Source organism: Halictus rubicundus, unplaced genomic scaffold (assembly GCF_050948215.1).
Source record: "Halictus rubicundus isolate RS-2024b unplaced genomic scaffold, iyHalRubi1_principal scaffold0889, whole genome shotgun sequence".
NCBI lineage: Eukaryota > Metazoa > Arthropoda > Insecta > Hymenoptera > Halictidae > Halictus > Halictus rubicundus.
In genome coordinates this window covers 2,501-12,500 of record NW_027489430.1, presented here as the reverse complement: position 1 = coordinate 12,500, position 10,000 = coordinate 2,501, and positions in this window count along the sequence as shown.

Here is a 10,000-nt window from a genome sequence, read left to right as displayed (position 1 = left end):
TTCGGGGATACACTAACTAACAATACGGAGCATCATTTCCAACCGCCGTTTACCCGTGCAATTTGTAGAACAGAATGTAGTACGGCCGGGTGTCACTCGGATCGCTAATAACTCGGTAAACACGCTTCCTAGTCGTTTGTCATCGCGATACATGCTATCGTAGAGAAAAAAAAAGATAGAGACAGAAGGAATCTCGTCAATCCAACGCTGCGGTACGCATAGACCTTCGGGGATACACTAACTAACAATACGGAGCATCATTTCCAACCGCCGTTTACCCGTGCAATTTGTAGAACAGAATGTAGTACGGCCGGGTGTCACCCTACTCAAGTCCATTATTTGCTAATAACTCGATAAATAATAATTGTAGCGAGTTTGGTGTTATGATATATATTGTTAGAAACCGTCTATATTACAGTGATATCACGTCGAAAATCGTCTAGGACCGATAGGGAAAAAGTTTCCTCTTGGCGGTGGGACTTAGAAAAATTTTCGTCGAACGTCCGACGGAGTAGCACATCCGTCCATTATTTGCTAATAACTCGATAAATAATAATTGTAGCGAGTTTGGTGTTATGATATATATTGTTAGAAACCGTCTATATTACAGTGATATCACGTCGAAAATCGTCTAGGACCGATACGGAAAAAGTTTCCTCTTGGCGGTGGGACTTAGAAAAATTTCCAGAGTTTTGTCGACGGAGTAGCACATCCGTCCATTATTTGCTAATAACTCGATAAATAATAATTGTAGCGAGTTTGGTGTTATGATATATATTGTTAGAAACCGTCTATATTACAGTGATATCACGTCGAAAATCGTCTAGGACCGATAGGGAAAAAGTTTCCTCTTGGCGGTGGGACTTAGAAAAATTTCCAGAGTTTTGTCGACGGAGTAGCACATCCGTCCATTATTTGCTAATAACTCGATAAATAATAATTGTAGCGAGTTTGGTGTTATGATATATATTGTTAGAAACCGTCTATATTACAGTGATATCACGTCGAAAATCGTCTAGGACCGATAGGGAAAAAGTTTCCTCTTGGCGGTGGGACTTAGAAAAATTTTCGTCGAACGTCCGACGGAGTAGCACATCCGTCCATTATTTGCTAATAACTCGATAAATAATAATTGTAGCGAGTTTGGTGTTATGATATATATTGTTAGAAACCGTCTATATTACAGTGATATCACGTCGAAAATCGTCTAGGACCGATACGGAAAAAGTTTCCTCTTGGCGGTGGGACTTAGAAAAATTTTCGTCGAACGTCCGACGGAGTAGCACATCCGTCCATTATTTGCTAATAACTCGATAAATAATAATTGTAGCGAGTTTGGTGTTATGATATATATTGTTAGAAACCGTCTATATTACAGTGATATCACGTCGAAAATCGTCTAGGACCGATAGGGAAAAAGTTTCCTCTTGGCGGTGGGACTTAGAAAAATTTTCGTCGAACGTCCGACGGAGTAGCACATCCGTCCATTATTTGCTAATAACTCGATAAATAATAATTGTAGCGAGTTTGGTGTTATGATATATATTGTTAGAAACCGTCTATATTACAGTGATATCACGTCGAAAATCGTCTAGGACCGATAGGGAAAAAGTTTCCTCTTGGCGGTGGGACTTAGAAAAATTTCCAGAGTTTTGTCGACGGAGTAGCACATCCGTCCATTATTTGCTAATAACTCGATAAATAATAATTGTAGCGAGTTTGGTGTTATGATATATATTGTTAGAAACCGTCTATATTACAGTGATATCACGTCGAAAATCGTCTAGGACCGATACGGAAAAAGTTTCCTCTTAGCGGTGGGACTTAGAAAAATTTCCAGAGTTTTGTCGACGGAGTAGCACATCCGTCCATTATTTGCTAATAACTCGATAAATAATAATTGTAGCGAGTTTGGTGTTATGATATATATTGTTAGAAACCGTCTATATTACAGTGATATCACGTCGAAAATCGTCTAGGACCGATAGGGAAAAAGTTTCCTCTTGGCGGTGGGACTTAGAAAAATTTCCAGAGTTTTGTCGACGGAGTAGCACATCCGTCCATTATTTGCTAATAACTCGATAAATAATAATTGTAGCGAGTTTGGTGTTATGATATATATTGTTAGAAACCGTCTATATTACAGTGATATCACGTCGAAAATCGTCTAGGACCGATAGGGAAAAAGTTTCCTCTTGGCGGTGGGACTTAGAAAAATTTCCAGAGTTTTGTCGACGGAGTAGCACATCCGTCCATTATTTGCTAATAACTCGATAAATAATAATTGTAGCGAGTTTGGTGTTATGATATATATTGTTAGAAACCGTCTATATTACAGTGATATCACGTCGAAAATCGTCTAGGACCGATAGGGAAAAAGTTTCCTCTTGGCGGTGGGACTTAGAAAAATTTTCGTCGAACGTCCGACGGAGTAGCACATCCGTCCATTATTTGCTAATAACTCGATAAATAATAATTGTAGCGAGTTTGGTGTTATGATATATATTGTTAGAAACCGTCTATATTACAGTGATATCACGTCGAAAATCGTCTAGGACCGATACGGAAAAAGTTTCCTCTTAGCGGTGGGACTTAGAAAAATTTCCAGAGTTTTGTCGACGGAGTAGCACATCCGTCCATTATTTGCTAATAACTCGATAAATAATAATTGTAGCGAGTTTGGTGTTATGATATATATTGTTAGAAACCGTCTATATTACAGTGATATCACGTCGAAAATCGTCTAGGACCGATAGGGAAAAAGTTTCCTCTTGGCGGTGGGACTTAGAAAAATTTTCGTCGAACGTCCGACGAAGTAGCACATCCGTCCATTATTTGCTAATAACTCGATAAATAATAATTGTAGCGAGTTTGGTGTTATGATACATATTGTTAGAAACCGTCTATATTACAGTGATATCACGTCGAAAATCGTCTAGGACCGATAGGGAAAAAGTTTCCTCTTGGCGGTGGGACTTGGAAAAATTTTCGTCGAACGTCCGACGGAGTAGCACATCCGTCCATTATTTGCTAATAACTCGATAAATAATAATTGTAGCGAGTTTGGTGTTATGATATATATTGTTAGAAACCGTCTATATTACAGTGATATCACGTCGAAAATCGTCTAGGACCGATACGGAAAAAGTTTCCTCTTGGCGGTGGGACTTAGAAAAATTTCCAGAGTTTTGTCGACGGAGTAGCACATCCGTCCATTATTTGCTAATAACTCGATAAATAATAATTGTAGCGAGTTTGGTGTTATGATATATATTGTTAGAAACCGTCTATATTACAGTGATATCACGTCGAAAATCGTCTAGGACCGATAGGGAAAAAGTTTCCTCTTGGCGGTGGGACTTAGAAAAATTTCCAGAGTTTTGTCGACGGAGTAGCACATCCGTCCATTATTTGCTAATAACTCGATAAATAATAATTGTAGCGAGTTTGGTGTTATGATATATATTGTTAGAAACCGTCTATATTACAGTGATATCACGTCGAAAATCGTCTAGGACCGATAGGGAAAAAGTTTCCTCTTGGCGGTGGGACTTAGAAAAATTTTCGTCGAACGTCCGACGGAGTAGCACATCCGTCCATTATTTGCTAATAACTCGATAAATAATAATTGTAGCGAGTTTGGTGTTATGATATATATTGTTAGAAACCGTCTATATTACAGTGATATCACGTCGAAAATCGTCTAGGACCGATACGGAAAAAGTTTCCTCTTGGCGGTGGGACTTAGAAAAATTTTCGTCGAACGTCCGACGGAGTAGCACATCCGTCCATTATTTGCTAATAACTCGATAAATAATAATTGTAGCGAGTTTGGTGTTATGATATATATTGTTAGAAACCGTCTATATTACAGTGATATCACGTCGAAAATCGTCTAGGACCGATACGGAAAAAGTTTCCTCTTAGCGGTGGGACTTAGAAAAATTTCCAGAGTTTTGTCGACGGAGTAGCACATCCGTCCATTATTTGCTAATAACTCGATAAATAATAATTGTAGCGAGTTTGGTGTTATGATATATATTGTTAGAAACCGTCTATATTACAGTGATATCACGTCGAAAATCGTCTAGGACCGATAGGGAAAAAGTTTCCTCTTGGCGGTGGGACTTAGAAAAATTTTCGTCGAACGTCCGACGGAGTAGCACATCCGTCCATTATTTGCTAATAACTCGATAAATAATAATTGTAGCGAGTTTGGTGTTATGATATATATTGTTAGAAACCGTCTATATTACAGTGATATCACGTCGAAAATCGTCTAGGACCGATAGGGAAAAAGTTTCCTCTTGGCGGTGGGACTTAGAAAAATTTTCGTCGAACGTCCGACGGAGTAGCACATCCGTCCATTATTTGCTAATAACTCGATAAATAATAATTGTAGCGAGTTTGGTGTTATGATATATATTGTTAGAAACCGTCTATATTACAGTGATATCACGTCGAAAATCGTCTAGGACCGATACGGAAAAAGTTTCCTCTTAGCGGTGGGACTTAGAAAAATTTCCAGAGTTTTGTCGACGGAGTAGCACATCCGTCCATTATTTGCTAATAACTCGATAAATAATAATTGTAGCGAGTTTGGTGTTATGATACATATTGTTAGAAACCGTCTATATTACAGTGATATCACGTCGAAAATCGTCTAGGACCGATACGGAAAAAGTTTCCTCTTAGCGGTGGGACTTAGAAAAATTTTCGTCGAACGTCCGACGGAGTAGCACATCCGTCCATTATTTGCTAATAACTCGATAAATAATAATTGTAGCGAGTTTGGTGTTATGATATATATTGTTAGAAACCGTCTATATTACAGTGATATCACGTCGAAAATCGTCTAGGACCGATACGGAAAAAGTTTCCTCTTGGCGGTGGGACTTAGAAAAATTTTCGTCGAACGTCCGACGGAGTAGCACATCCGTCCATTATTTGCTAATAACTCGATAAATAATAATTGTAGCGAGTTTGGTGTTATGATATATATTGTTAGAAACCGTCTATATTACAGTGATATCACGTCGAAAATCGTCTAGGACCGATACGGAAAAAGTTTCCTCTTAGCGGTGGGACTTAGAAAAATTTTCGTCGAACGTCCGACGGAGTAGCACATCCGTCCATTATTTGCTAATAACTCGATAAATAATAATTGTAGCGAGTTTGGTGTTATGATATATATTGTTAGAAACCGTCTATATTACAGTGATATCACGTCGAAAATCGTCTAGGACCGATACGGAAAAAGTTTCCTCTTAGCGGTGGGACTTAGAAAAATTTCCAGAGTTTTGTCGACGGAGTAGCACATCCGTCCATTATTTGCTAATAACTCGATAAATAATAATTGTAGCGAGTTTGGTGTTATGATATATATTGTTAGAAACCGTCTATATTACAGTGATATCACGTCGAAAATCGTCTAGGACCGATAGGGAAAAAGTTTCCTCTTGGCGGTGGGACTTAGAAAAATTTTCGTCGAACGTCCGACGGAGTAGCACATCCGTCCATTATTTGCTAATAACTCGATAAATAATAATTGTAGCGAGTTTGGTGTTATGATATATATTGTTAGAAACCGTCTATATTACAGTGATATCACGTCGAAAATCGTCTAGGACCGATACGGAAAAAGTTTCCTCTTGGCGGTGGGACTTAGAAAAATTTTCGTCGAACGTCCGACGGAGTAGCACATCCGTCCATTATTTGCTAATAACTCGATAAATAATAATTGTAGCGAGTTTGGTGTTATGATATATATTGTTAGAAACCGTCTATATTACAGTGATATCACGTCGAAAATCGTCTAGGACCGATACGGAAAAAGTTTCCTCTTGGCGGTGGGACTTAGAAAAATTTCCAGAGTTTTGTCGACGGAGTAGCACATCCGTCCATTATTTGCTAATAACTCGATAAATAATAATTGTAGCGAGTTTGGTGTTATGATATATATTGTTAGAAACCGTCTATATTACAGTGATATCACGTCGAAAATCGTCTAGGACCGATAGGGAAAAAGTTTCCTCTTGGCGGTGGGACTTAGAAAAATTTTCGTCGAACGTCCGACGGAGTAGCACATCCGTCCATTATTTGCTAATAACTCGATAAATAATAATTGTAGCGAGTTTGGTGTTATGATATATATTGTTAGAAACCGTCTATATTACAGTGATATCACGTCGAAAATCGTCTAGGACCGATACGGAAAAAGTTTCCTCTTAGCGGTGGGACTTAGAAAAATTTCCAGAGTTTTGTCGACGGAGTAGCACATCCGTCCATTATTTGCTAATAACTCGATGAATAATAATTGTAGCGAGTTTGGTGTTATGATATATATTGTTAGAAACCGTCTATATTACAGTGATATCACGTCGAAAATCGTCTAGGACCGATAGGGAAAAAGTTTCCTCTTGGCGGTGGGACTTAGAAAAATTTTCGTCGAACGTCCGACGGAGTAGCACATCCGTCCATTATTTGCTAATAACTCGAAGAATAATAATTGTAGCGAGTTTGGTGTTATGATATATATTGTTAGAAACCGTCTATATTACAGTGATATCACGTCGAAAATCGTCTAGGACCGATAGGGAAAAAGTTTCCTCTTGGCGGTGGGACTTAGAAAAATTTTCGTCGAACGTCCGACGGAGTAGCACATCCGTCCATTATTTGCTAATAACTCGATAAATAATAATTGTAGCGAGTTTGGTGTTATGATATATATTGTTAGAAACCGTCTATATTACAGTGATATCACGTCGAAAATCGTCTAGGACCGATACGGAAAAAGTTTCCTCTTAGCGGTGGGACTTAGAAAAATTTCCAGAGTTTTGTCGACGGAGTAGCACATCCGTCCATTATTTGCTAATAACTCGATGAATAATAATTGTAGCGAGTTTGGTGTTATGATATATATTGTTAGAAACCGTCTATATTACAGTGATATCACGTCGAAAATCGTCTAGGACCGATAGGGAAAAAGTTTCCTCTTGGCGGTGGGACTTAGAAAAATTTCCAGAGTTTTGTCGACGGAGTAGCACATCCGTCCATTATTTGCTAATAACTCGATAAATAATAATTGTAGCGAGTTTGGTGTTATGATATATATTGTTAGAAACCGTCTATATTACAGTGATATCACGTCGAAAATCGTCTAGGACCGATAGGGAAAAAGTTTCCTCTTGGCGGTGGGACTTAGAAAAATTTTCGTCGAACGTCCGACGGAGTAGCACATCCGTCCATTATTTGCTAATAACTCGATAAATAATAATTGTAGCGAGTTTGGTGTTATGATATATATTGTTAGAAACCGTCTATATTACAGTGATATCACGTCGAAAATCGTCTAGGACCGATACGGAAAAAGTTTCCTCTTGGCGGTGGGACTTAGAAAAATTTTCGTCGAACGTCCGACGGAGTAGCACATCCGTCCATTATTTGCTAATAACTCGATAAATAATAATTGTAGCGAGTTTGGTGTTATGATATATATTGTTAGAAACCGTCTATATTACAGTGATATCACGTCGAAAATCGTCTAGGACCGATAGGGAAAAAGTTTCCTCTTGGCGGTGGGACTTAGAAAAATTTCCAGAGTTTTGTCGACGGAGTAGCACATCCGTCCATTATTTGCTAATAACTCGATAAATAATAATTGTAGCGAGTTTGGTGTTATGATATATATTGTTAGAAACCGTCTATATTACAGTGATATCACGTCGAAAATCGTCTAGGACCGATACGGAAAAAGTTTCCTCTTAGCGGTGGGACTTAGAAAAATTTCCAGAGTTTTGTCGACGGAGTAGCACATCCGTCCATTATTTGCTAATAACTCGATAAATAATAATTGTAGCGAGTTTGGTGTTATGATATATATTGTTAGAAACCGTCTATATTACAGTGATATCACGTCGAAAATCGTCTAGGACCGATAGGGAAAAAGTTTCCTCTTGGCGGTGGGACTTAGAAAAATTTCCAGAGTTTTGTCGACGGAGTAGCACATCCGTCCATTATTTGCTAATAACTCGATAAATAATAATTGTAGCGAGTTTGGTGTTATGATATATATTGTTAGAAACCGTCTATATTACAGTGATATCACGTCGAAAATCGTCTAGGACCGATACGGAAAAAGTTTCCTCTTGGCGGTGGGACTTAGAAAAATTTCCAGAGTTTTGTCGACGGAGTAGCACATCCGTCCATTATTTGCTAATAACTCGATAAATAATAATTGTAGCGAGTTTGGTGTTATGATATATATTGTTAGAAACCGTCTATATTACAGTGATATCACGTCGAAAATCGTCTAGGACCGATAGGGAAAAAGTTTCCTCTTGGCGGTGGGACTTAGAAAAATTTCCAGAGTTTTGTCGACGGAGTAGCACATCCGTCCATTATTTGCTAATAACTCGATAAATAATAATTGTAGCGAGTTTGGTGTTATGATATATATTGTTAGAAACCGTCTATATTACAGTGATATCACGTCGAAAATCGTCTAGGACCGATAGGGAAAAAGTTTCCTCTTGGCGGTGGGACTTAGAAAAATTTTCGTCGAACGTCCGACGGAGTAGCACATCCGTCCATTATTTGCTAATAACTCGATAAATAATAATTGTAGCGAGTTTGGTGTTATGATATATATTGTTAGAAACCGTCTATATTACAGTGATATCACGTCGAAAATCGTCTAGGACCGATACGGAAAAAGTTTCCTCTTGGCGGTGGGACTTAGAAAAATTTTCGTCGAACGTCCGACGGAGTAGCACATCCGTCCATTATTTGCTAATAACTCGATAAATAATAATTGTAGCGAGTTTGGTGTTATGATATATATTGTTAGAAACCGTCTATATTACAGTGATATCACGTCGAAAATCGTCTAGGACCGATAGGGAAAAAGTTTCCTCTTGGCGGTGGGACTTAGAAAAATTTCCAGAGTTTTGTCGACGGAGTAGCACATCCGTCCATTATTTGCTAATAACTCGATAAATAATAATTGTAGCGAGTTTGGTGTTATGATATATATTGTTAGAAACCGTCTATATTACAGTGATATCACGTCGAAAATCGTCTAGGACCGATACGGAAAAAGTTTCCTCTTAGCGGTGGGACTTAGAAAAATTTCCAGAGTTTTGTCGACGGAGTAGCACATCCGTCCATTATTTGCTAATAACTCGATAAATAATAATTGTAGCGAGTTTGGTGTTATGATATATATTGTTAGAAACCGTCTATATTACAGTGATATCACGTCGAAAATCGTCTAGGACCGATAGGGAAAAAGTTTCCTCTTGGCGGTGGGACTTAGAAAAATTTCCAGAGTTTTGTCGACGGAGTAGCACATCCGTCCATTATTTGCTAATAACTCGATAAATAATAATTGTAGCGAGTTTGGTGTTATGATATATATTGCTAGAAATCGTCTATATTACAGTGATATCACGTCGAAAATCGTCTAGGACCGATACTTAAAAATTTTCCTCTTATTTGTGGGACTTAGAAAAATTTTCAAAGTTCGGTGAATTATGAAAAGTTGGTTATTTTGTGTAAAATAATATAGAAATGTTAAAATTTATTATATTTTGTGAAAAAAATTTTTATACTTTTTTCGCTCTAAGTTCCAACAGCCCCGCCGGGAGGTCTGTTGCCGCGGCGGTTTGCGGCCATAAGCGCGCGTGCTATTGACCGCGCGGCGCCGGCGTCCCGGCCGGCCGTTCGGTATCTATAAGAGAGTCGACGGTTCGGTCGAGTCGGTCGGTGCAGCGCGCGTCTGTGGCTATTCTACGATCTCGGTCGAGAAGCAGTCATGGGCGCCTCGAGACTTCGGTCTTGACTGTTTCGTACCGTGCTTCGTATCGAATTATTCTCTACACAGCATTGCCACGGGTCGGTGTCCTAGACCGAATGGCCCTTATGTGGCGAGCCTTCCCTTAGTGGAGGTTGGTGACTTGTATTCACTTTTGTGTTTACTCGTACTAACTGAGCATCAACT